Below are 26,314 nucleotides of genomic sequence, written 5' to 3'. Positions count from 1 at the left end.
AATGATGGAGAATTGGATACTGTAGTGCAGCCGAAGTATTGCTCCACCGATGGTCTGATGGTTTAAAAAGAAAATGGAAATTTACAGTGGAGGGAGGAAGCCAGGTCTGGTTTACCAATAATGGTTCAATTAGATATGATATTCCTCACAATGGGTTGAATGTCATGCAGCATAAATAATGATATCCTGCTTAAAATGTTTAACTTGCATGGAATCCAGCCTCTAGCTCCAAACCCGAATTTACAGGGAATGCATGCATGAGTGGAATCAATCACGTGACACTACAGATACAGAAAGTGGGCCATTCTGAGGGACTCCTGCCCTGGTCTCTCCAAGTTAATATCATGCCAAAGAGTGGGGCAGGGAGAGCATTGCTTTAGGTTATAAATGACGAAAGGGATAAAACAACCAAACATAAAGTCAGTTGGATCTTGGTAGGACTAAACTGGGAGAAACATACATTTTTGGAATAATTGGCAAAATTTGAATACGGATTAGGTATTAGAAAATAATAATAAAGAATTATCATGATTTTTCAAAGCAATAATGGTATTGATTTTAACAAGGAAAATATTCTTTTTTTTTTTTTTTTTTTTTTTTTTAAGATTTTATTTATTTATTTGACAGAGATAGAGACAGCCAGCGAGAGAGGGAACACAAGCAGGGGAGTGGGAGAGGAAGAAGCAGGCTCACAGTGGAGGAGCCTGACGTGGGGCTCGATCCCATAACGCCGGGATCACGCCCTGAGCCGAAGGCAGACGCTTAACCGCTGTGCCACCCAGGCGCCCCAAGGAAAATATTCTTATTTTTGTGATGTCCATATAATTTATTTAAAACACTTTAGTAAAAAAATTGATGAGGCAAATATGATAAAAATATGAGCAACTATTAATCTAGATAATAGGTATATGGATGTCATTATACTCTATTTTTCTATATGTTTGAAAATATTCATAATAAAAAGTTAAAAATAATTCTGATTCCCAGTCCCCAACCCAGACCTACTGAATGAGCTTAACCCTCAGCTGGCATCTTATTTTATCAAGTGTGCTATCTCAGTGAGGGACTGGATGAAGAAATGTCCTTTTCACCTGTGTAATCTTCTTCAACAAATATTGATCAGGTCCCTACTGAGGACCAAGTACTTTTCTAGGTCCTAAAGATTCAGCAATGAACAGACAGATACAAGGGATCTTGAACCTATGGACTTAGCATCGTGCCTTCTCCATTACTCTTTAAAACAAACAAACAAGCAAACTTTTAAGAATTGTTAAATATAACAAAAAACACAGAAAACGGGCAGCTTAATGACTTGTTGGACGGTAACCACCCCTGCCCCATACAGGACCCGGAACCCTCTCAGTCAGCCAGGACTCTTCCAAGGCCCCCAGCCCCTGAGTCACACAACCCTCTTTCTCCCCAGAAGAGCAGGTTGGAGAAGGCTATCGTAAGTTCAGAACCCTGCCCTTAGTATTCTGAGTAGCACTCGACTCCTCCAAAGTGAGGTTTTACATTTTTCCTTTGGTTCAAAAGATTTTCATCTCAAAGTTTTACAGAACAGTACCATTCAGACATGCATTATTAGACATGCGATTTTCACTTCATTTCAGGTAAATGGAGCAGCTCTGGGGTAGACTCATTCCGGATTCACAGCGAATTCGGAGAACATAATGTCATCAGGGATCTTCAGAGGCAAACGCATAATTCTTTCGGATTGGGATGAAGAAATTAAAATGTTATTTAAAATAACCCCAGGGCCAGCTTCAAATGAGTAAAGTTAGGGTCTCGAGAGACTGTCTGCAGAGTCATTATGGTGCAGTGCTGTTAAAAGGTGACCTGAGGCATTGCTCGTTACCTGGGCTGCCCGAATCAAACAAGAAATAAGCTTCTCTCCTTACAAAAAAAAAAACACACACACAAAAAAACCCTAAAAGACATTCAGAGAACTTTAATCTTCTCCCCGTTTTATTTGATTTTTTTTTCTCTTCTAATTTAAGTCTTTCAGTTCCAGACCTGAAATACTGTAAAAATGGGCGATGTGTTCCCTGCCCCACTGTTCTCAGAATGCCCAAATCTTGGTAACAACAAGAAGGATGGAAAAGTAGAGATAAGGGCATTTTGTCTGGAAGTTTCAAAGCTCTCATCCTAGGTAATTTTAAATGCGCAATGACACACCATCTTCTCCAGGCTGTCGTGTGCACTGAATAAGATAATAAGCACATAGTGCAGTGTGGGGCATCCCCCAGGAGTGCAGGAAGAGTTCGCGGGGAGGCTGGGATGGCAGGAAGGGTTCCAGACTGGGTGCGCACTGGGCTCCCCTTCCAGAAACTCTCTCTCCTACCTGGATGGCTGTGGGCCCATCTCTATGTGGTGAAGCCTCAGTGCCCTCCTGGGCAAGTGGAGGCAGATTCCTCACAGGGACGCTGTGAGGATTCATGGTGACCCCTGCCATTGCCTTCATGCTTACTGTGGGCCACCGTGCCCCTCACACCTGCTGGCCCCCCGTATTCTCAACGTTCCCACCCGCCCCCCGTTACTGGGGAGCATTTTGAAAAGGGTGCACTTTGCCCCTTCTACCCCCAGCCGCTCAGAGATGAGGCCACTGAATTGCATCCCCAGGCCTCAGTTCATAGTTTTAATCTCTCTCCAATTACTTGATCTCTCTAAACCTGAATTTCCTCACGTAAAAACGAAGATGAAAAGAGGACCTCCCCACTGGGTTGTAGTGAGGATTAAATGAGATCATGAGTTTTTGCTTGTCTGAGTGGTGAGTCAGGAATATTCTGCGAAGTCTGGAGCCTGAGGCCCAGCTGCCCGTGTGGCAGGCTTCGCTGGGCTGCGAGACCCCCATCTCACGCCTCCCGGTCTGAAGGAGGGGGAGATGACTTGGAAGGAGCAGCTGGGGCTACAGGATGACAAATGTTGTTTTCAGTGTGTGACGGGAACTCCTGCTACGGCCCAGGCTTCCCACAGCAAGCCCTGGAAAACATCAGTGAGAGATGGGGAGAACGCAATTGCATTTCCCTCTCTTTCTATCTATCACTGCCTTTCTCTAGTCAATAAATGTCTCCCAGCTACTGCCTCTCGGCAGCTTCCTTGGGGTTTAGAGCCTGACACTTTAAGTTTTAATGAGGAATAATAGCCACATTGGGCTTTTTTTTTTTTCTTCCCCTTGCGCAAAGCCTTCTATTTGTTTGCTTTCTGGAAGAAAAATAAAAGTGTATCATGTTGTCAGTCTTGGGCTGGACATTAGATAAAAAGTCAAATTGAAACAAAATGTCAGCGATAGGCTCTGGGGTTTCAGGGAGCGGGCTTCCTGGCCGCTGAGGCGCAGGGAAGGGCGGCCCTCACAGAAGGAGCATGGGCTGTTTTCTTTCTGAACGTCTGGAAGCGCCTGTTGTATCAGAAAGCCGATGGGCTCTCTTCCCCAGTCGTGTACTGTCTACATTTTCTTTCTCTTCATGGTGCTCATTTGAATGCAGGATGTGTGCCCTTGGAGGAGGGGCTGTCAGGCTGCGCAGGGGACCCTCATCTCCCCTGACTGTCCCCTTTGGCCACTGGCTTCAAGTTTGTCACTCGCCGTCATCCCCAGAAGGCCGCTGGTGAGGGGCCACCTAGGAGGTGTCCCTTCCCGATGGCAAAATCCAGAAGAGAGCTTGCGTGTCCTAAAGGTTCTCTCTCACCTTAGAATTTTAAGCAGTTCCTGCAATTTCGTCGGAAGGGATGGTCATCAGAATGTCACTGCTCCCCCTTGCAGGAACACGTCATCACTTGGAGAAATAGAAAACCTCAGTCTTCATGACATCCCCGTGCAGCAGGCTGGCAAGGAGACACGATTCCAATCTCATAAATGCGAAAATAGCCTGGGGCTTGAGCAACTTACTCAGGAACACATGGTGGTCCGTTTTGCGTCAGCAGAATGGTCAGACCAAGAGCGTAAACTTGTTCCTAAATTCACCCTGGTATCCAGTGGCTTTGGAGACAGAATCTCTGCTTGGATGGAAGGAAACTAATATTTATTGAATGCTTACTCTGATCAGGGCACCAATGATAAATCAATTTACCTGATTCTTTCACGGTGGGTGGCCTCCTTCCCGTGTTGTTATGTATGAATTATACCCACTTTACAGATGAGAGAACTGAGGTTCAGGAAGTGTATGTGACTGGCCCTTATGGGAGGTGGAGATGGATTTGAACCTTTCTTCTCTTACTCCAAAGCCCAGAATGGCCAGGGATTGTGGAACACAGCTCCTGGCTAGACTTTCCTAGCGGGGCCATCATAACAGAGCTTCCCTCAAGCAAGGGTGGTCTTGGCTGGGTGTGGCTATGCAACCGGGGCCCGACTGTCCCAAGAGCCACAAACCTGTGATGAACTGGGCACACCATCTATATGGAGGTTCGTGGAAATCCTGTGTTAATGTCACTGTTGACAATTTAAAGTATTTATGCTTCAGGCCGTATTTCTTCATGTAGCAGTCAAATCATTTAAAAAGGCATTTAAGTAGGCCTATTTATTAGTAATGCTCCATCTGACTGATAAACACAATCTGTTGGACCGGCTTGAACTAAAAATGTATTTATTATTAAAACATTACCGAAATATGACCAATTTTCTGGTTTCCTGGGTTTACATGAAATCTCATGGTGTTGATATATTATCCACTCTGATATTTAAATGTTTAGTTAGGCTCAACATAAATCATTTTTTCTCTCTTCCTAACTCTTGCTTTGTCATGAAGTTTGTTTGGCTTAATGGCTGGTTAGATATCCCCATAGCGAACTCTTTTATAACTCCGTATTTTTTTATTTCCAAAAGAAGACAGAAGTTATAAATATGCATGGAGCAGGAGGCTGGGGGAAAGCAGTTCGCAGCTCTTGGTAACTTTGGGCGAACCACGCACAGCATCAGAGAACGGAGAAAAGTTGTCCTGTGTGTAAATGAGTATGATTGTTTATTGGAAAATCAGCACTGGGGGTAAAAGTCCGATGGATTAAAAAAATTCCCACTGAATCCTTTTTCTTCCAAGTTTTGAACTGTTTGATTCACAAAGAAAATATATTTAGGTAGGTGTAGCTGAATCGGGTTTTTAAATGGACGCTTATGGAAAGTTTCTTTCCTGGTTAGGAATTCTGAGCTTAGGAAGATGTGTAGAAGAAATCTGTTTCCATCCTCTTCATAGAGGTCCAGAAGGTGACGTGACTTGTCTCAGGACACAGAGCTGGTTATGGCAGAGGTAGAATGGATGCGGTGTCCTGACTCTGGACTGTTGTTCCTGCTGCAAATGGGGTGAGCTCGTCTGTGCAAGAAACAGGAAATTCACACGTTGGTTAATGGAAAGTCGGGGCACATGAATGGTAACCCACACACGGGTGACTGACTACGTATATATTTGTAACGCTACGCACCTGTAAAAATTTCAAATAATATGAATATGTATAAAGTATGTAAAAGTGAGAGCCCACCTCTTCCTGGCCCCTTCTGGTCTCATTTCCCAGGGCTCACCACACTAGCCTGGTCTATAGCCATCCAGATTTTTCTACGCACATTTAAAACTCTTCCGTCTTCCCCCAAACACACACAATTTACTTTTAGAAATTAAAATTAAATTATTTATAGATACATAATCTTCTGTTACTTGCTTTTTCATAGCAAATTTTTTTTGAAAAGTTATTACGATCTATTTTATCATCTATTTCAAGAAAATGGTTCACGGGCGTCTATGTCAATATAATAAGCCTATCTCCCTAACTTGCGTGGTATTCCAGTAGGTAGGACAGAATTTATTTAACCAGTTTCCTACTGGTATAAAACTTGCTGTGTTCTATTGCCAATTTTAAAAATTGCAAATCATGGCCATGGTATGTTCTGTCAGCAGAGCACACCACCACCTGGCCTGCCTCTTCCCTCCCCTTGTAGTTGTAAGAGTTCTACCCACCTCTGACCGTCATTCAGCCTTTGGTTCGATATTCCAGTGAGGCATTAAAGTCACTACAGTATAGCTGGGCACAGGGCAGCACGCAGCTCTCAAATGCAACCTAATTTGTGCTCCTGCAGGGACTTCGCGTTTTGCAGAGCTGTAGGCTCATGACTACGAATACGAATGGCCATTATTCTGTAGAAGCCAGACAGTGCTGGTTATTAGAAGCTCGGACCGAGAAATGTCACAATCAGTCATCAGCAACTGGACATCTGAAAAATGTTGCTACTAATTCTTTCTTTTCTTTTAATATGAGAGTAGAGGAAGTTAGTGTCTAAAATTAATAAACTTAAAAAATTCTACCTACGATCCCTTACGTCATTCATAATTCAACATTTATTGAGCCCGTGCTCTCTGGCAGATTCTGTACCCGCCCCGCGGCTTCGACGCGCATCTCACCTGCTTCCGCCCCGAGGTGCTCCAGGCGCGGACGCCTGCAGAGACTGCGTGTTCTCCGGTAGCTATTGCATGCTTTGCTAAAGTTAAAAAAAAGGAAAGAAAGTAAGAAAGACAAGATGCACAAGGAGAAAGAGGAAGAGAAGAGGAAGAGGAGGAGGAAGAGGGGAGAGGAGGACTTGTATGCCTGGAGCAGTGGTTTACAAATCTCAGTGGGTATCAGAAAGGCTAGCGGGCTTGTATTCAAGCTCCTTGCCTAAGTTACTAAGAAGGAAGGAAAGAAAGAAAAAGGAAGGAAGGAAAAGAAAGAAAGGAAGGAAGAAGACAAAACTCAGCTCACAGCAATCTTCCTTTTGTCTCCCCACTGCTTCCCTCCCCCAACCTTCTGCTCCTGCGGGGCTCCGCCCCAGGGCTTTAGGGCGGCCTGCCCTGCCCCCAGCCGCTCTCCAGGGGGTGTGAAGGGACCACATCTGCCGGAATTCAGGCTCTCTGCTTCTCCTTGCCTGCTTGGTTTCTTGGACTTCCCACGTAATATTTTATTTTATTGAGTCCCACTGCTAAAAAGCAGAACAAACAAACCAAATTTGAAAGCCACTGGTCTGGAGGATGAAGCCCAGGCCCCTAGCCTGGCACTTAAGACGGGCCCCTGTCATCTGGCCTAGTCTCTCCTTCCCAATTCACCTCCAGCTGCTCCGCAGTGGGACCCTCCTCTCTTTGGATCTTCTTTGGAAGAGAAGAACCAGACACCCTACTATCTGGCTGCTTTTCCTTGTGACAAGCGCATCCAGTGCCCGAGCCCTCAGCTCCAGGCCCCCCCAGATTCCACCTCCACCCGCCTGGGGGAGCCAGCGAGGGCAGCCTGCTAGGTTCCTGCTGGAGCCTGCTTTCTGTGATGTCCTTCGTGTGGGTGTTAAAACCAAAATGAGGCCCTGTGGCCTGAGGACTAGGGGTTTGGACTCTGAATTCAGAGCACCTGGGTCCTTCCTCACAATCTGTGACCTTGGTGAGCCAGCACATGAGCTCTGCGAGATTTCGATTCCTCACCTGTAATCATTTCGATTTTATAGGGTTACTGTGCGGATTAACTCTCTCCAGTGGCTTCCCATCTCACCCTGAATAAAAAAAAAGCTAAAGTGATAACAAAGCACCCCCCCCTCCCGCCAAGGTCCAACACAGTCTGCCTCCCTCCCATCCCACTCCCTTATAGCTTCATTACCTTTCGTGCCTCATCTACACTCTTTGTTGCTCATTCCTCTTGAGTTCTTCCTTAAACATGGTGAGCACCCTCCTACCCCAGGGCCTTTGCACTGGCTATTGCCTTTTCCTGGAATGTTTTTTCCCTCAATATCACATTGCTCTTTCTCATCTCCTTCCAGAATTTTCTCAAATGTGGCCTTCTCATTGAAGACTTCCCAGGCCACTTTCTCTAAAATGAGCCCCCCCCACCCAACACTACCAATGGCACTCTCTTTCCCCCTGTTAGGTTTTTCTCCTCCACCATGTTATAGTACTTCTCACTATCTAACGCTATAATTCTATTTATCATATTTTTGTCTACCTGGATTTTTGTCTCTTGTTCATTCTGGCACCCAGAACACTGCCTGGCACACAGTGGGTACTCAATAAATATTTGAACACATTAATGAATGATGAAATAGATAAGGCAGGCAGATCATTTTGAGGGACATGAGCTTTTGATGATCTGGAGGCTCAGTTTGCTGGTTATGCAGCCTAGTTGTATTTGTACACATGTGGAAAATCAGATTTGGAGGGACTCACAAGAACTAAACTCACAGGTGTTGTCCTGTCCTACTTATTTTTTTTTAAAAGATTTTATTTATTTATTTGAGAGAGAGAGAGTGAGCAAGAGAGAGGGTACATGAGCAGGGGCAGAGGAAGAGGGAGCAGCAGGCTCCCCACTGAGCAGGGAGCCCATCACAGGCCTCGATCTCAGGATCCCGAGATCATGACCTGAACTGAAGGCAGACGCTGAACCGAATGAGCCACCCAGGTGCCCCATCCTACTTATTTGTTTGCAGTGAGCCACACCTGGCCCAGGTCTAGCTCCTGCCACTGGGGAAAGGAATCCTCTTCCTGGTGTACATATCTGTGCGGGAGCCCAAAGACTCCTTAGGAGACTGCCTGATGCATGAGGAAGCAGAGCAGAGAGAGCTCATTATTCTCCAAAGACCCTTCCTCATTTATGGTTCATCTGTGTTTATGGTTACTTTGGTCTAAAGATTAAGGAAATGTCAGAAGGTCCTTTCTTTGGAAGATCCAGAATAACTGTTACAACTTTTTACTCTCTGACTCTGCTTTTTCTGTTCTGTGGGGGCCATGGCCTATGCCTACGAGCCAAGAATGCTTCCTTCCTTTCATCATTTCCCCCTTTTGAGTTACATGTCTTCAAGGTTACACACCATCTTTTATTGGTTTTACTGTAGGTTGTTCTTCCCTAAGGGACCTTTCTTTCTTTCTTTCTTTCTTTCTTTCTTTCTTTCTTTCTTTCTTTCTTTCTTTCTTTCTTTCTCTCTTTTCTTTCTTTCTTTTCCTTCCTTCCTTCCTTCCTTCCTTCCTTCCTTCCTTCCTTCCTTCTTGTAGCCTCCATGCCCACCATGGAGCCCAATGTGGGGCTTGAACTCATGACCCTGAGATCAAAACCTGAGCTGAGATCATGAGTCTGATGCTTAAATGACTGAGCCACCCTGGTGTCCCAAAGGACCTATTTCTTAAGGCCCTTGGGAAGGTGATTCAGATGTGATAGGCCCCATGCCCCTTTCAGCTGAGATCTGGTAACATTCCTCATTGCTTAAATAAGATGGTGGATGAATACCTTTCGCCACTAGAACTAGTCTGCAGTTTTTCATACTGATAAGCACTGATCCTTATCAACCGCATAACTTAAACGAACTTCACAGATGTCTTGCTCATTCCGGCTGCTATGACAAAATACCACTGCCTGGGTGGCTTATACACGATGGAAATTTATTTCTCACAGTTCCGGATGCTGGAGTGTCCAAGACCAAGGTGCCACATGGTTGTGTTCTGGAGAGGGCCCTCTTCCTGGTCCATAGCTGCTACTTCTCCCTGTGTCCTCACATGGTGGAAAAGGCTAGGGGCTTCTGTGCAGCCTTTTCTAGAAGGCTCTGATTCTATAAGGCGGATACCTCATGACCTAAACACCTTTAGAGACCCTGTCTCCTAACAACATCAACTTTGGGGGTTAGGATTCAACATATGAATTTTGGGGGCACAAACATTCATAGCAATAGACACAGTTCCATCCAATTAGACTCAAAGAACATGGGACCCCATTTTTAAAATGACAACCATTTCATGCACAGTAGGCATTTCACCTCATTGTCATAACTTTCTTCTCTCTATCCTGCAGTCTGGCTTTCCAGGCCGACATTTTGTGTGAGGAGTGAACGAGCTTCTCTTTGCCTTTTCCATTCATGGTCTTGGTGCATCCTCCACCTTGCTCGAAACTTTTACCGACCTCTCCTCAATACGTGGCTCTATGACAGTAGCCAGCTTTGGCTCAGGCTGAATGAGTTCCATATGGATTCAGAGCTGTTGATATCCATTCAAGTCACGATCACTATTGTAGTGACCCTTAGCACCTCTGTCACATCACATAATTACCATTTCTTTTTTTGTGGTGGGAAAAATTAAGATCTAGTCTCTTAGCAGGTTTGATGTTCATAATACAGGGCTGTTGTCTATAAATTACTACACTGTGCATGAAATCTCTGGGACTTACTTATCCATGAGTTGCAAGTTTGTACCATTCAACAACATCTCTCCTGTTCTTCCACCTCCAGTTACTGGTAACCACCATTCTACTCACTGTTTTTATGAGTTCTGCTTTTTTAGGTTGCATATATAAGTGAGATAATACAGTATTTGTCTTCCTTTATCGAGCATAATGTCCTCAAGGTCCATCTATGTTGTTGCAAATAGCAGGATTTCCTTTCTCATGGGTGAATAATATTATATATATATAACATATAATATATATGACACATCTTCTTTACCATTCATCTATCGACAGACACTTACATTGTTTCCGGCTTATCTTTTGATGATTCAACTAACAGTGTCCAGTAGCACAAAGCAGGGCTGTGCTCTGCAACCCCTTTTGTATTACTTCAATATTAATGATTTGAAACCGACTTTAGTAAATGTGGATGCCTGTTCGTTGGCTGTAGAAAATAGTTAAGTGAGTTTCTTCACGTACACTAGCATTAATATCACAAACTGGAAGTGGCCTGTGTGGGTGATGCATTCTGTGATTACACCACTAACACTAAGACCAGTCTTTTTTTTTTCCCTACACCACTCAGAAGTGTTTTATTAAAAAAAAAAAAAAAAAAAAGAATGAAACTACAAAAAACCCGTTTAAATCAGTAAGTCTGATTAAATTCAATATTAACTCAAGTTCTCAAAAGCCCATCAGGGAAAGCCAGCAGGTACATCAGAGAAAAGCAGGCAGCTGCTGACAAGCCTTCAGTGGAAAAGTCAGTTGCACACTTACACAAGCTGCCCTAATGATTATCAAGCCCAAGTTTTGTTTTTCAAAAATAGGTTTCAAGATATACCAAAGAAACCACGCGGACACCCCCACCAGTACAAAGATGTGACAATGAAGTTCAAGGATATAGAAGAAGCCAAATATGACAATACATACCAATAATCTATAAAATAAGCCTTTCAATCCTGGAAAAAAATCGGAAACCTCATGAATGTAACACATAAAAAGAGAACTAACCTCACAACCTTAAACATGTTCTCAATGACTAAGCCACAAATGACAGCTTAGGACACCATTAACATATAGTTTTTACATACAATACATATGTAAATTAGAGTAGTTTTTTTTAACTAAATTAACATTTTTAACTAAATTAACATTTCTTTCTTCCTTTTGATCATTTCGCTAATTTTCTCTAGCAACATTTTTCCTTTGGTTTGACCAGTTGAACTCAAAAGTTTTGGAAACTAAAGTGAGTATCAACTCTTATTCAAAAACAACTTGGGAAATGCAATCCTAGAAAAGGCAAATTTTAACGGAAGTGGCTTGGCGAATTTAAGCATCTGCTTTCAATGTGACAATGTCCGCCATGTTAATCACTAGGCGAATGGCTTCTCTTGGCTGGATCACATGACCCAGAATGACAATGGTGTGCTCCGAGGTGAGGTATTGGAGAACCATGTGCATAAACACCCACCTATTTAAGCTTTTAGTAAATACAAAGCATTTTAAACCATTTAAAACCATTTCAGTAAAATAAACTAAACAATACTGCATTTCTGTTGGCCTGTTTTGCCTCTTCAACTAGCTTGGAGTGTTGTTCATGACAGAAGACACAACAATTAATAGCTACTCCAAGCTCCTTAGGCTTCAATACTTCTTGCTTTTCAAGCCTCAGCACCTTTTTTGCAACGATAATGGTACTCTTCACTAGCATTGCTGCTGTCATGGGACCAACACCCCCAGGACTGTAGTGATGTCACTGGTTTTCTTTCTGACTCCTTCAAAATCCACCTCTCCGGGGCGCCTGGGTGGCTCAGTCGTTAAGCGTCTGCCTTCGGCTCAGGGCGTGATCCTGGAGTCCTGGGATCGAGCCCCACATCAGGCTCTTCTGCTGGGAGTCTGCTTCTTCCTCTCCCACTCCCCCTGCTTGTGTTCCCTCTCTCGCTGGCTGTCTCTCTCTTGCTGTCAAATAAATAAGTAAAATCTTTAAAAAAAAAATCCACATCTCCAACCAACTTGGGGTTAACTGTTATGGGATCCTGAAGCCCATTTATTCCCATATTGGTGACTGCTGCTCCCTCCTTTAAAAAAAAATTATTTTATTTAAATTCAGTTAATTAACATATAATGTATTATTAGTTTCAGAGATAGAGTTCAGTGATTCATCAGTCTATTATAACACCCAGTGCTCATTTATCAGGTACCCTCCTTAACGTCCATCACCCAGTTACCGCATCCCCCATCCCCCTCCCCTCCAGCAACCCTCAGTTTGTTTCTTATGGTTAAGAGTCTCTTATGGTTTGTTTCTCTCTCTGATTTCATCTTGTTTTGTTTTTCCCTCCCTTCCCTTATCATCCTCTATTTTGTTTCTTAAATTCCACATATGACTGAGATCATATGATAATTGTCTTTCTCTGATTGACTTATTTCACTTAGCATAATACCTTCTAGTTCCATCCATGTCTTTGCAAATGGCAAGATTCCATTCATCTGTAGATATTCAGGTTCTTTCCATAGTTGGGCTACTGTGGACATTGCTGCTATAAACATTGGGGTGCAGGTGCTCCTTTGCACACTACATTTGTATCTTTGGGGTAAATACTCAGTAGTGCAATTGCTGGGTCATAGGGTAGCTCTATTTTCAAGTTTTTAAAGAACCTCCATATACTGTTTCCCAGAGTGGCTGCACCAGCTTGCATTCCCACCAACCGTGTAAGAGGGCTCCCCTTTCTCCACATCCTCGCCAACATCTGTTGTTTCCTGACGTGTTAATTTTAGCCATTCTCGCTGGTGTGAGGTGGTATCTCATTGTGGTTTTGGTTTGTATTTCCCTGATGCCGAGTGATGTGGAGCTGCTCCCTCCTTGATCTTATCTGCTGTGATCAGATTTGGTCTGCCTGCAGCAGAGACCACAGTATCTGCCAGAACTGTATGTTTGGGTGTGTAGAGAGCGTATGGATGAGCTGTTATAATCTCATCCTCTCCAGGTCATTCATGCGCCCCATCTGTGCGTCGTGGCATCGCGATGGGCATTCCAACATTTTTGACCTTCCAGCCACAACCACATTCTTCCCTGGGGTGGGAAGGCCAGTTTGCTTAATTATTTCCTAGACATTCCTGAGGTCGTCAGTAACATGGAGTACTGGTCTGGACGCACTCGCCCTACATGAATGACGTGAAAGCCATCCACATCCTTGTCTGGAGAAACCGCATTACAGATCTCTCCCTCGGCAGCATGCTCCGGAAGAGGCAGCTGAACAAGGAGGCCACCTACATTATCATTATTTAGTTTATGGGTTCAGTTCAACAGTTCTTCCTCGGAAACTGAAGCCAGTGTCACAGTGCTGCGGTGATTCCCACACCTGCAGCTGCCCTGGTTTTGTTGAGGATGGAGGAGCGAGTCGCAGCGTTCTCACCAACCAGAACCACACTCACAACCCCCTTGGCAGCATGTGGCCCAACGCCACCCATTCTTCCCTCCCGCCACACTTCCTGCTTCATCTGCCGGGCACGTCTCCTTCCAGAAATGACGGAGCTTCATTGTGAGCTACCGAGAGGCAGAAGGGGCCGTGGTGGAGGCGGCTGGTCTTCACGGGCCCCGGGGGGCAGCCGGGTGGCCGATGTGGACACGGGGGGAAGCAGCTGCCATCACCCACGCCGGGGAGACGAGTCTTCAGTCAACTGTTTTCATATGAAAATAATTATTATGTGGGTGTTCTCCAAACATAGTGATTCTAAGTTTAAGAAGCCCATTCAACCAGCTGATTTCTAAATGAAAGCAGCAGTAACCCAACGGTTCTAATTACATCCCTCATGAATGAAAAAATGTATCTGCGTGCTCTCCCAGTCTGTATGGATTTATTTATAAATTAGATGCCTATGCCGAGATATCAATACATTATCTATAGTAGAAAGCATGCGTAAAATGGCAATTTAAAAGGATGACATACAGATAAAAATTAGTGACTTTTTTCTTATTTTATTCATGACTAGAACAGTATCCCTCAATTATGATGATGGCTGTTGAAGCTGCTTCCCTTTAAAAATGCCTTGTAATCCTGATGGCTTCATGCTCCCGTAGCTAATGGAACAGGCACAATGCAAACTCAAGGCGAGGCTCATAACTGACAAGAGGGGAGTTAAATCCATATTTTAAGTGTCTTTCTATTACGTTTAAGTTTGGAGGTCGACGTTTGGTTGGCTAGATCAGAACCGTGCTTCACCTCACAACGCGGCTGAGAAAAAGCTCGCCCACCTGAAGGATCAGAGACAGGCAGGTTGTGCCATTTCCTTTTTGTTCGCTTGTGCTTATTATTTGGGGGATTTGTCTTTAATCCTCTCCGTTTGGGAAAGATAGTTTAGTTGAAGCCAGATGCTCCGAGCATCACACCCACTGAGACACCTCTGAACTCCGGCGTGTCCATCGGGTGAAAGCGACCACCACCAACAAAAAATGTGTCAACTCCTTGTTTAGGGAACTTCCACTCCCCCTCGGCCCCGCCCCGTGCCCAGATACCTAGAGAACCACGGGGGGTGGGGGATGCCCCAGGGAGGGCACACCTGGCAAGCTGACCAAGCAGGGGAAGTACCTGTATCCATGAGAATATTTAAATAGTAGTAAAACTTGACTCATTTCATATGCTTACACATAAATGTAAATATAAGGGCGTACCATCTTACAGGGTCCCTACGGTGCACAGACTCTAGGCAGAGGGGTATTTGCTACTAACTTACCCTGGAAAGTTCTCTGGGAACCACTGCTGCTCATAAAGGGACATCCCAGAAAGCTGCTTCTCAGACGTCAGGTGCTCACGGCATACCTGCCCAAGTTTGCCTTACCTATGTATCGTCTGTGCCCTTGATATTGATATCGATGTTGACTTCTTTTTTTAAAGTTAAATTTATTTAAAAAGGAAACTTTGTGTCACTGGCATGAACGGAGAAATCCGTCTCACTTCCCTTCCTCTTGTTTCGTAAACCCCGGTTCTTCTGACCACAGTCTGCACCTCGCAGCTGAGAGCCCAGGGCCCTCCCTGCCTGCCTCCCAGCCATCCCGAGCACTCCGTGCAGTCTGGCGAGACCACGGACAGGAAAGTGCCTCACACTGCACCTGCTGACGGGCTTCTCCGCAGTCAGTGCCCAGAGGGTGGGGAGGGCAGGTGTGCTGGCAGGCTTGGGCCTTCATGGATCAACTTACATGCCATACTTGAGGAAACACATCTTTTTTTGTTTTCTTCTAGGAAACACAGAACCAAACATAAGACTCGACTACAGTCGTGATATTGTCCTTATGGCTTGAGTATTTGGGTTAGTGTCCCTTACCACGCCGAACCCTGGGTCTTGATTTCCTACTATCAATTGTGTTTTTCTCAGTTCATATTCATCATTTGTATTTATGGTATGCTGGCATTTTTGTGCATGAATTCTTGCACCAAGCCACCGCAAAGCTTTGTGGAACGGGGCAGAAGCACGTAAGATATCTCACATGACATTCCCTGCCCCCAGATGTCATTACTGACTTCATCTCTCGCGAGGATATAAGTCTGTGTATCTTATGGAGGACAGAACTAAGACAGGATGTGTGGGATGTCTTATTAGATCTACTTCATGACATTTCACAATTTACTGTATAAATTCTACAAAGAGACTGACTCGCTTATTACTCAAAACAAATTTGTGTAAAGGGCACACCAAAAGAATGTGGTAGAGGTGTTAGACGGCCAGTTCTCTCAAGAGACCATATTCTCTTTCTGTCTTTGTCTCTGTCTCTCGCTCACTCTCTCTCTCATTCCCTCTCTCCCTCTCTCACTCTTTCTCTTATCCCCTCTATTCTCTTCCCTTCCCTCCTCTCCCCTTCTTCCCTCCTCTCTTCCCCTGTTTCTCCCTCATCCCCCCCACCCCCCACCATAAGAACAATCTTGGACTAGCCTGCTGGAGGTGGAGATAAATCTGAAACGGAACTAGTTTGTCACAACTGAAGCCATCTTAGAACTGCCAGCCCCCGGGGCACCTGGGTGGCTCAGTCGTTAAGCGTCTGCCTTCGGCTCAGTTCATGATCCCGGGGTTGTCGGATCAAGCCCCGCATCGGGCTCCCTGGCTCAGCGGGAAGCCTGCTTCTCCCTCTCCCACTCCCCCCTGCTTGTGTTCTTTCTCACGTTGTGTCTCTGTCAAATAAATAAAATCTTAAAAAAAAAAAAAAAACAAAGAACTGCCAGCCCCCAGATGAGCTGCCAGTGGACCCCAGCTGAGCTCAGTTGCACCTCTCCCCGATCAGCAGAACCACCTAGGTGTAGATCTGTGAGAAAGGACCTAGAGACTCAGAGACTGAGGTTACGTGACAGTTTGTTGGTGGCAGAGCTAGGAGTAGAATCAGGCTGCCGCTACTCCCGGTCTAGGTGTTTGTCTACCATAGCATACTTTTGTTTTTTTTTTAAAGATTTTATTTATTTATTCGACAGAGACAGAGACAGCCAGCGAGAGAGGGAACACAAGCAGGGGGAATGGGAGAGGAAGAAGCAGGCTCATAGCGGAGGAGCCTGATGTGGGGCTCGATCCCATAACGCCGGGATCACGCCCTGAGCCGAAGGCAGACGCTTAACCGCTGTGCCACCCAGGCGCCCCTACCATAGCATACTTTTGAATTGATCTGCCTGCCTGCCCCTCGAGGAGCTGAGCTCTTGTCCACGGAAGACTGGCCACTGGTGCATTCTGTCCCATCATGGAGTCGATGGCAGTCTCATGGATGCCTGGATGACATCTTTATGCAAAGAAGGTCCATTTAGATTTTGTAGAACGAACCTCTGTTTTAGAAGACATATCAAACAATCTTTGGTTGTTTCTGGAACTATCTGGCATCTCCATCTGCTCATTTTTTACATAAAAATTTCATAAACCAAATCAAATTAGCTCTATTTGTCCAACTTAACATGTAGTGGTAAAATGAAACATGGTGCATTGTCATCTAGAGGTCACGGATACATCAATTCCCCATGTTGTTGTGACTCCGAGATGCCTTCAGGGAACGCTTGGAGGTGGCTCTCACTCCCACTGCACCTTGACTGGCTGCTTCACTTCTGGCTGTGGTACAGAATGTCAGCCTATGGCTGATACTAGGCTTGATTTCTAAGACCAAGCTCATTCGCATGCTTTGTAAAATCTCATATCAGCATAGTAAGAAAGGTCACTTAACAATGAGACAATCAATATGTTTCCACCCCATGAATGAAGTTTGGTGTAAGAAGAAGCAAAAATAGTGCCAGAAATAAATTATCAGCTTATCAACATGTTTATTAAATGCATCATACTTGGAGCACCAGATGTGAGAAAGACAAAGGCTAAATGCCAGCAGCAGGGTTGCTAAGTAAATTATTTGGCTTGTTGCTGGTAATGAGAGGTTGTACTTGGTGGGAGTTGCCAACGAAATTATATGTTTCTGCTGTTTTGTTCCTCAATGAACCGTGATCAACTCTAGGAATTGTTTGGATAAGTTTTCTCTTTGGCGTTGATACAAAAGAAAATTCTCTCTAAAAGAAAACCTTTATAAGCTCCAAATTTTTTTTCTGAATTCACAATTTCCTTATATCTTCATTTTGAGTTGTTGGTGACACAGCAATACATGAATTAAACTGATGAATACATGTATCAAATGTAATTTCTGATTACCTCCAACTCTCCCTTTTCTTATCCCTTGCCAAAAAAACTGCTGTTGACTTGAGTTATGCTCAAGACTTAGAATGGGCAGAAAGAAAGAAGATCCTAGAAACGTGAGACTTTTCTTAGCATTTTCAAATCAAATTTCTGCTGGGGAAATGGGCAAATCTTACAATAAAGCTGCTGATTTGATTAGGGAGACTACTAATTACACACTGTAGCAACACCCTCATGCACAATCTCCTATTCATAGATCTGGCATTTCCCCCATTTCTTGTTTAGAAAAACATTTTCTGGCTTAGTGGAGAAGAACAAGTCATTAGAAGCTCCAGTAAACAATTCTGTGTGGGGCGTCCATTTGAGCAAGCAGCTGTCCTTTGAAAATTGCCCTTATTGTTTGAGGCTCCCAATTTTGCAGTCAGGAGGTCGTATAAAATCAATTAAGTCAGAGGATCTCTGGGTAATCAGTTCCAAGAACTGTTGCCCCAGCTGCGATTATTTGCCGACTGTGGCAGCTTACGCCCTGTTCCCGTGTCACTGGCGCCCACGCCTTAGCCTTCACCCCCTGGCAGCAGTGTGGGCCCGCCCCCCTGAGCTCGTCTCCTTTGCCGCTGCCACCCTTGCTGGTTGGGTGCAGGCTGCCCTCTCCCTGGGTCTCCCCGCTCCCGCCTCCCCGACTGCACTCTCCAGAGAGGCCAGGAGGATGCCCTGCTGGGTAACAGGTTGTGGCTTTCACTTCCTCCTCCCTGACAGGTAGGAAGCTGGAAGGAAGTACTGCCAAGTGCTGCTGTTGCTATGGCAACCAGGGCTGCTCCTCGGGAAAGCTGTTGAAGAGAAAAAGCTGCTCTACTCTTCTGATTATCCTTCTGTATCTTCCCCCTTTCTTCTCCCCTTATTAGGTACCTCAGGCAATCATTTCTCCTAATAACTCCGTACACCTTCCCCTAAGGAAATCACTCACGCCGAGGCGTAAGCAACTGACAAGTGTTCATCCTTTAATTTAAGGCACTCTTACATCAAAAGAAGAAACTCTCATAATATTGAATATTCTGATTTTATGCATCATTTGGCTGGGTGAAGAAGTATTTTGACGTAGAGGGTAGAAACTTCACTCATTCACTAATTCATTCACCAAGCACGCATTAAATACTTGCCAATAAGTACAGGCGAAATGCTGAGCCCTGAGATTCAGAGACGAAGAAGACATTGTTTCTATCTCAGTCTGGTGGAAAGGCAGATATGAAAATAAATAGTCACAATAAGGTAGTGCTGGTGTCTGATAAAAGCCCATCTGGCCCCTGTGGGGCACCAGGGATGGGGAGGTCGCTCTGCTGGGGAAGGGCGTGAGAGTCAGCAAAGGCCCAGGACGCAGGCGAGTTGTGAGGCAGGCACAGGTGTGTAGCACGCACCTCTTAAATGTTCTCCTGAGTTCATTCTCTCGGTTTCATTTACTGGCTAGTGGGTCGAGACCTTAGAAAGCCCAGGGAGTTTTTGTGAGATAAAGTATAAATATGATACAAAGAAAGCTGGGGGTGTGTCACTTGTGGGTGTTTGGCAGGTGGAGATGGTAGTGACGGAAGCCGGGAAGGTGGGGGCTGGAAATAAGGGGAACCATTTGGGGACCCTCATGGGGGAAAGTCCTGGCTAGAACATTCAACTGGACCTGGAGTGGGGGCAGAGTGGGGACAACTGGAAGCTAGTGTGGGAGGTGTACTTGGTGTGAGGTAATGCAGCCCTGGGGGCATGGATGCCTGAGCTTGGTGGGCACACTGATGAGAAAAGATCCATCTGACTATGACGAAGGGCGGTAGTGTAGTGCCATGGTTAACAGCTGGGCTGGGGAACTCAACAGATGTGAGTTGGTCTCCACTCTACTACCACTAGCTGGAGACTTTGAACAAACAGGAATCTTTCTGGGCCTATCTTCTCAGCTGTTATGGATTGAATTGTGTCCTTCTTCCCCATTCACATGTTGAAGTCCTAACCCCCGGCACTGTGTTTGGAGATAGGGTCTCCAGAATGTGACTATATTTGGAGACAGAGTCTTTAAAGTTTAAATGAGCTCATTAGGATGGGCCCTAGTGCATATGAGTGGTGTCCTTGTATGAATTCGGACACAGACACATACAGAGGGAAGATGATGTGAAGACACAGGGAGAAGATGGCCATTTACAGCCAAGGAGAGAGGCCTGGAGCAGCTCCTTCCCTCACAGCCCTTGGTAGGAGACCTTGATCTGGGACTTCTAGCCTCCAGAACTGTGAGAAAATAAATCTGTCTTCTTAAGGCTCACCCGGTCTGTGGCGCTGTGTTACGGCAGCCCTAGGAAACTAACAGAGAGAGTAGTCCTGGGGATTAAATAATTTATATAATACAGCAAAACATGTGATAATATTCAATATGTGGTAGCTATTATTGTCAATAACAATAAAATTGGCTCTACTTTAAACAAAAATAAATCCTAACTCCCTTGAATTATTGGACTGATAAGGCTATCAAGATTACTCGATGTCTCTGAGTGCCAGAGGGTCCTTTGTTTCCATTCTGATGTTTAAACTTTTTAAATATGCCTCATTCATCCTTACACTGATTAAAAGTAAACCTCTTTTTTTTTGACTTACAGGCCCGAGTGCCTCTCTTTAATTGCAAGAGGTTGAAACTGAACGTGTCCTGCTTATAGAAAGAAGTTTTGTTTTGTTTTGTTTTTAATAAGTCAGTGGAGTTGTCAAGGTTTTCTAATGACTTGCTTCTTTTTTCTTTCACAACGGAGTGCTGAAAATTCCAGTTAACTTTTAGGTTCTAGGCAATTGAATAAATCCAATGTGTCAACATTCTTTGCTTTCCATGGGCGCATTCTGCAAAACAGAGTCTTACATAACTGCTCTACATTGTAAGGACTCAACCTTGTGTCTGGAACTTTAATTATAATAAAAAATATGCAAATTACTATCATTGTCTCTATTTATTTTGGACCAGCTGCTTCTAAACAATTAACAAACAAATCATGTAAATGTAATTAGTTAGGAGAAACAGCAGGCTCAGAGCAGAAAACAGAAAAAACTGAATTCTGTTTACAATCATCCAGATTATGCTTCTTCATTGCATTTACAAGAGCTGGTACCAAACAGTAAATTAAATTGCTCTTTATCATCGCACAGATCTGACATTTCTGCTTATCTTCTAAGAGTGAAATTTTATTTAGTTTCTTTCTCTCCCTTGAGAAGAAGGTTATAAACCACAAAACAAATGATCTTTATTGGTTCTTATCTGCCCAAGAAAATTCTGTGTCCAGAATTTCAAAGAAAGAAGAACGGGGAAGGAAGATTATGGGAAGATGTAACTCAGACTCTCAGGAGGAGGGAATACAGGACCTTTAATGGGTATGGTGGATCAAAATGCCACTTCTCCAAACAGCAGGTGAAGCCTCGTATACCACCCCTTGAATCTGGGCTGCACTTTGCAACTAGCTTTGGCAAATTGAACAGTGCGATTTCCAAGCAAGGCCTCAAGAGCACTTACAACTTCTGCTCTAATTTTCTTGCATCATTGCCCTGAGATTGCCATGTAAAGAAGTTTGCTTGAGTCACCTGGAAAATGACAGATCACATGAAAAATACCCAGCTGACAGCCAGCACCAACTGCCAGACATATGAGGGAGGCCATCTTAGACTATCCAGCTCCAGTCCCAGGCAAGCCCAGGAGAAGAATAATCTAGCCGAGCCCATATTGCTGACCTACCAAATTGAGAGTCAGTAAAAGGAATGTTGTTTTAAGTCACTAAGTTTTGGGTTATTTGTGACACAGCAATAAATAAACAAAAGCACATAGTATATTGACAAAACATTTTACCAAGTCCAACATTGTTATGATAAAAACACTCAACAAACTAGAAATAAGAAGGTAATTTCCTGAACCTGAAAAAAGCTATCTATGAAAAACCCTTGATGAACATCATAACTGTGAAAGACTGAATTCTTCCCCTCCAAGGTCATAAACTAAACAAGCTCTCACCACTTCCATTCAACATTATATTGAGGAGTCTAGCTAAGACAATTAGGGAAGAAAAAGAAATAAAAGGCATCTGGATTGTAAAGGAAGAAATAAGATATTCTACTTGCAGATGATATCATCTTCCATGTGGAAAATCCTAAAGAATCCACTAAAAAATTATTAGAACTAATAAATGAGTTTAGGAAGGACCAAGATGCCAGATCGATGTACAAATATCAATTGTGTTTCTATACACTTGCAATGAATAGTCAGAAAATGAAATTAAGAAAATGATTCTATTGGGGCGCCTGGGTGGCACAGTCGTTAAGTGTCTGCCTTCGGCTCAGGGCGTGATGCCGGCGTTCTGGGATCGAGCCCCACATCAGGCTCTTCCGCTAGGAGCCTGCTTCTTCCTCTCCCACTCCCCCTGCTTGTGTTCCCTCTCTCGCTGGCCGTCTCTCTCTGTCAAATAAATAAATAAATAAATAAATAAAATCTTAAAAAAAAAAAAAGAAAATGATTCTATTGACAATAGCATCAACAAGAATAAAATACTTACATATTTGTTTAACATAAGAAATCTAAGACTTATATAATTAAAACTGTAAAGCACTATTGAAAGAAAACAAAGATCTAAATAAATGGAAAGACATCATGTTCATTAATGAGAAGACTTCACATTGTTGAGACGGCAATACTACCCAAACTGATCTACAGATTCAGTACAATCCTTACAATCCTCATCAAATCACAGCTGACGTTTTTGTAGAAATTGACAAGCTGATCACAAAATTCATAGAGAAATGCAGAAGACCCAGATTAAATCCAACGATCTTGAAAAAGAAGAGCAAAGTTAGAGGACTCACTTCCAGATTGAAGAAGTTACTACAAACCTACAGTAGTCAAGACAGTGTGTTACTGGCGTAAGTATAGATATATAGGTAAGTGGAATAGACTTACGGGTCCAGAAATAAACCCCCATATTTATGTTCAACCCAGGAAATCACATAGAGAAAGAATGGTCTTTTCAAGAAATGGTACTGGGATAAATGGATATGCACATACAAATTAATGACTTTAGAGCCCTACCCCACACCACACACACACACAGATTAACTCAAAATGGATGATAGAAGAGCTAAAACTATAAATCTCCTGGAAAAAATATGGGAACAAATCTTTATGACTTTGGGTTAGGCGACTGTTCCTTTTTCTTTTCTTTTCCTTTTTCTTCTTTTCTTTTCTTTTCTCTTTCTTTCCTTTGTTTTTTTTTTCTTTTTTTAGAAATCTGTTTATTTATTTGAGAGACAGAGAGAGAGGCAGAGGGAGAGGGGGAGAGAGAATCCCAAGCAGACTCCAAGCTGAGCTCAGAGCCTGACATGGGGCTCGATTCCAAGACCCTGTGATCATGACCTGAGCTGAAATCAAGAGTCAGATGCTTAACTGACTGAGTCACCCAGACGCCCCCAGGCAACTGGTTTTTAGACAAAAAATCAAAAGCACAAGTGACAAAAGAAAAAATAACTAGGATTTCAACAAAATGATAAACATTTTTGCTTTAAAGGACACCACTGAGAAAGTAAAAGGAAAACCAGCAGAATGTGAGAAAATGCTTGCAAATCATATTTCTGATAAGGGACTTTCATTCACCATATATAAAGTAACCTCCAACTCTAATAAAAAGAGAAATAACTCAATTTAAAGATGGGCAAAGGATTTCAATAGACATTTCTCCAAAGAAGATCTACAAATAGCCAGTAAGGACAAGAAAAGATGCTCCGTGTGACTAGTCATTAGGGAAATCAAAACCACAGTGACATACCACTTCACATCCGCTAGTATGGCTATGATAAAAAAGACAGAAAACAAGTGTTTGGAAGGATGTGTACAAGTTGGAACCCTCATACATTTCTGGCAGGAATGTAAAATAGTGTGGTCACTTTTGAAAACAGTTTGGTATTTCCTCACAATGTCAAACATAGAGTTACCATATAGCCTAGCAATTCCACTCCTAGGTATGTACCTAAGAGAAATAAAAATGTATATCTGGACAAAAATTTGTACATTCCTGTTCAAAGCAGCATTATTCACAATAGCCAGAAACTAAAAACAACTCACATTTCTAACAGAATAGATAAACAAAATGTGGTATCTCCATCCAATGGAATGTTATTCAGCCATAAAAGAATGAAATACTGATACAGGCTCCAACATGGGGGAACCTGGAACACACTTCCCCAAGTGGAAGAAGCCAGTCATAAAAGACCATGTATTGCATGATCTCATTTATATGAAATGTTCAGAATTGGCAAATGTGTAGAGACAGAGAGTAGATTCGTATTTGGTGAGGTCTGGGGGTAGGTGTGGGGGGGGGGCGGAGAATGTCGAGTACCAGCTATCAGCTATGGAGTTTCATTTTGAGGTGAAGAAAATGTTCTCAAACCAGATTTTGGTGACAGTCACACAACTTTAAGTAAACTAAAAAAATCACTGAACTGTGATTTTAAAATGGATGTGCACTTAAAATGGATGAATTTTATAGCATGTGAATAATACGATAACAAAGCTATTTTTTAAAAAAGTGCATAGGAGCTCACCCGTCTATACAGCATGTTTTTGCCATCAATGCCTCCGCCTCATTCCACTTTCACAGACCTGGAATGGTGTGATCTGGCTGTCACTCTATAAAAGAGATCTTCAGTGACGTCTCCTACAGGCCCCTCCACAGACAATACCCAAATCTCATTTCAGAAAGTTGGCTTACCCAAACAGGTCTAAGATGACAGTCCTCACGGCTGCAGAAAGCTTCCGTGGTGTGTCCTCATGCCAGTCACTGTGATGAGCTGGGACACGGCGGGGACAGGACCCAGGCCTTTCCCACAGGGAGCATCTGGCCGCATGGAAGTTCAGACCTGCAGACAACGACGTGGAGAGTACTCTGACTACCGTTCCCTGAGTAGGGTGGCGGGGGGTTGGCAACGCAGAGGGTGAGGGACGGTTCTATTTGGAGGAATCAGGTAAGAGTCACTGAGAAAGTGACCTTTGAGCTGGGGCTTGAGGCCTGGGGCGGAGATTGTAGAGTATCCTGAGCTGAGTGTGTGTGAGGAAAAGGCATCACCAAGGCGCTCTTCTTCCTGTCTTTGTGCTCGCACCCTCTCCTCCCCACCCCTAGTGGTTTATTGTGTCAGCTCAGGGCTCTCTTCCCATCGGGTCATCATGGGATTGCACATCCGGCCGCAGGCGGAAGCGGAAGCTTGAGCCGGTCGGGACTGTTCTCGCTGTCTGCTTAGGTGTGTGGCGTTGTGTAACCTCTAGTCCTCAGGTAACTGCTGGTTTCAGCTTTTATTTCCAATCCTCTTTTGCTGTTGGGACCGCCGTACCCGAGCTCCTGAGTTTTGAGAAGCAAGTCTGGCTTCCAGGTCCCTCCCTTCAATGAGACACTGTTAGCCTCTCTGATCCCACGGGACCTAACATGTCCGGCTGTCCGGCCTGCTCTGGAAGTGGAGCCGGCCCTGTGATTACCTGCAGATCACTTTGGCTTCCAACTTCACGTTGTGCCCTCAGAGGTGTTACTCTTGTTTGCGAAGCTGACAGGTTCTCTTGGTTTTCTTTTTATATGTTCATGCCATGTCTCAGTGTTTTTATATGTTCATGCCATGTCTCAGTGTTGGAACAAAAAGTGTTGGGAGGCGAGGAAATCCCCACGTGAATGCACAGTGATGCTCTTTGACGATATACCCCAGTCAGGACGCAATGCGCTGGTAAGGGAAGGCTAGTGATCTAGGACAGACTGGATACCGAGATAAGTTACAACACAGTCCGCGACCTAAAGGAAAGAGCATTGATTTTATGAGGTGCTGTCTGATGAAAGAATTCCGGGGGGAAAGAGCTTTGGGAAATGCTGCATAGCGTGTTCTACTCACAGAGACTCAAAGTGAATATTAGCAGATTAAGGACTCTGAAAAATCTTATAGTAAATAAACTTCTTTGTCTTTATTTAATCTGGTACTTCTCAAATTTTCTTGACCATGTAATCATTTTTTTTCCCATAAAGCCCATTAATAACTCATGAACACTTTGGCAAATACCAGTTCCAAAAATCCTCTCGTTATTAACAGAGAATCACATTGCTTACAAAACTAGTTTCTAGAAGATGTAGGAAGAAGTGGATACCGTATGACTTAAAATGAAGTTTAGAGGGCGCTTGAGTGGCTCAGTTGGTTAGGCACCTGCCTTCAGCTCAGGTCGTGTGGGATCAAGCCCCACGTTGGGCTCCCTGCTGGGTGGGGAGCCTGCTTCTCCCTCTGCCTCTGCCTGCCGCTCCCCCTGCTTGTGTTCTCTCTCTCTGTCAAATAAATAAACAAAATCTTTAAAAAAATAAAATGAAGTTTAGAGACTTCAGAAGACTCTAGGCCCATTTAAAGTCTTTTGGCTCCTCTCTTTGTTCTGAACAAATTTTTAAGTCTCTCAGAATTTGGCCATGGTTTATTCTGGAACTGCTCCTTCTCTGGTTAGAAGCCTACCTGGGGCGCCTTTGCATGGCAG

The 26,314-nt window shown here is 43.9% G+C and overlaps 1 pseudogene; it reads right to left on the bottom strand.

Annotated features, from left to right (window-relative positions):
• Positions 1 to 11,087: 11,087 nt before the first annotated feature.
• Positions 11,088 to 15,183, bottom strand: LOC103675593 (annotated as a pseudogene).
• Positions 15,184 to 26,314: the final 11,131 nt, after the last annotated feature.

The sequence above is a fragment of the Ursus maritimus genome, unplaced genomic scaffold, assembly GCF_017311325.1.
Source record: "Ursus maritimus isolate PB19 unplaced genomic scaffold, ASM1731132v1 scaffold_26, whole genome shotgun sequence".
NCBI classification, from domain to species: Eukaryota; Metazoa; Chordata; class Mammalia; order Carnivora; family Ursidae; genus Ursus; species Ursus maritimus.
This window is presented reverse-complemented; position numbering and strand designations above follow the sequence as displayed.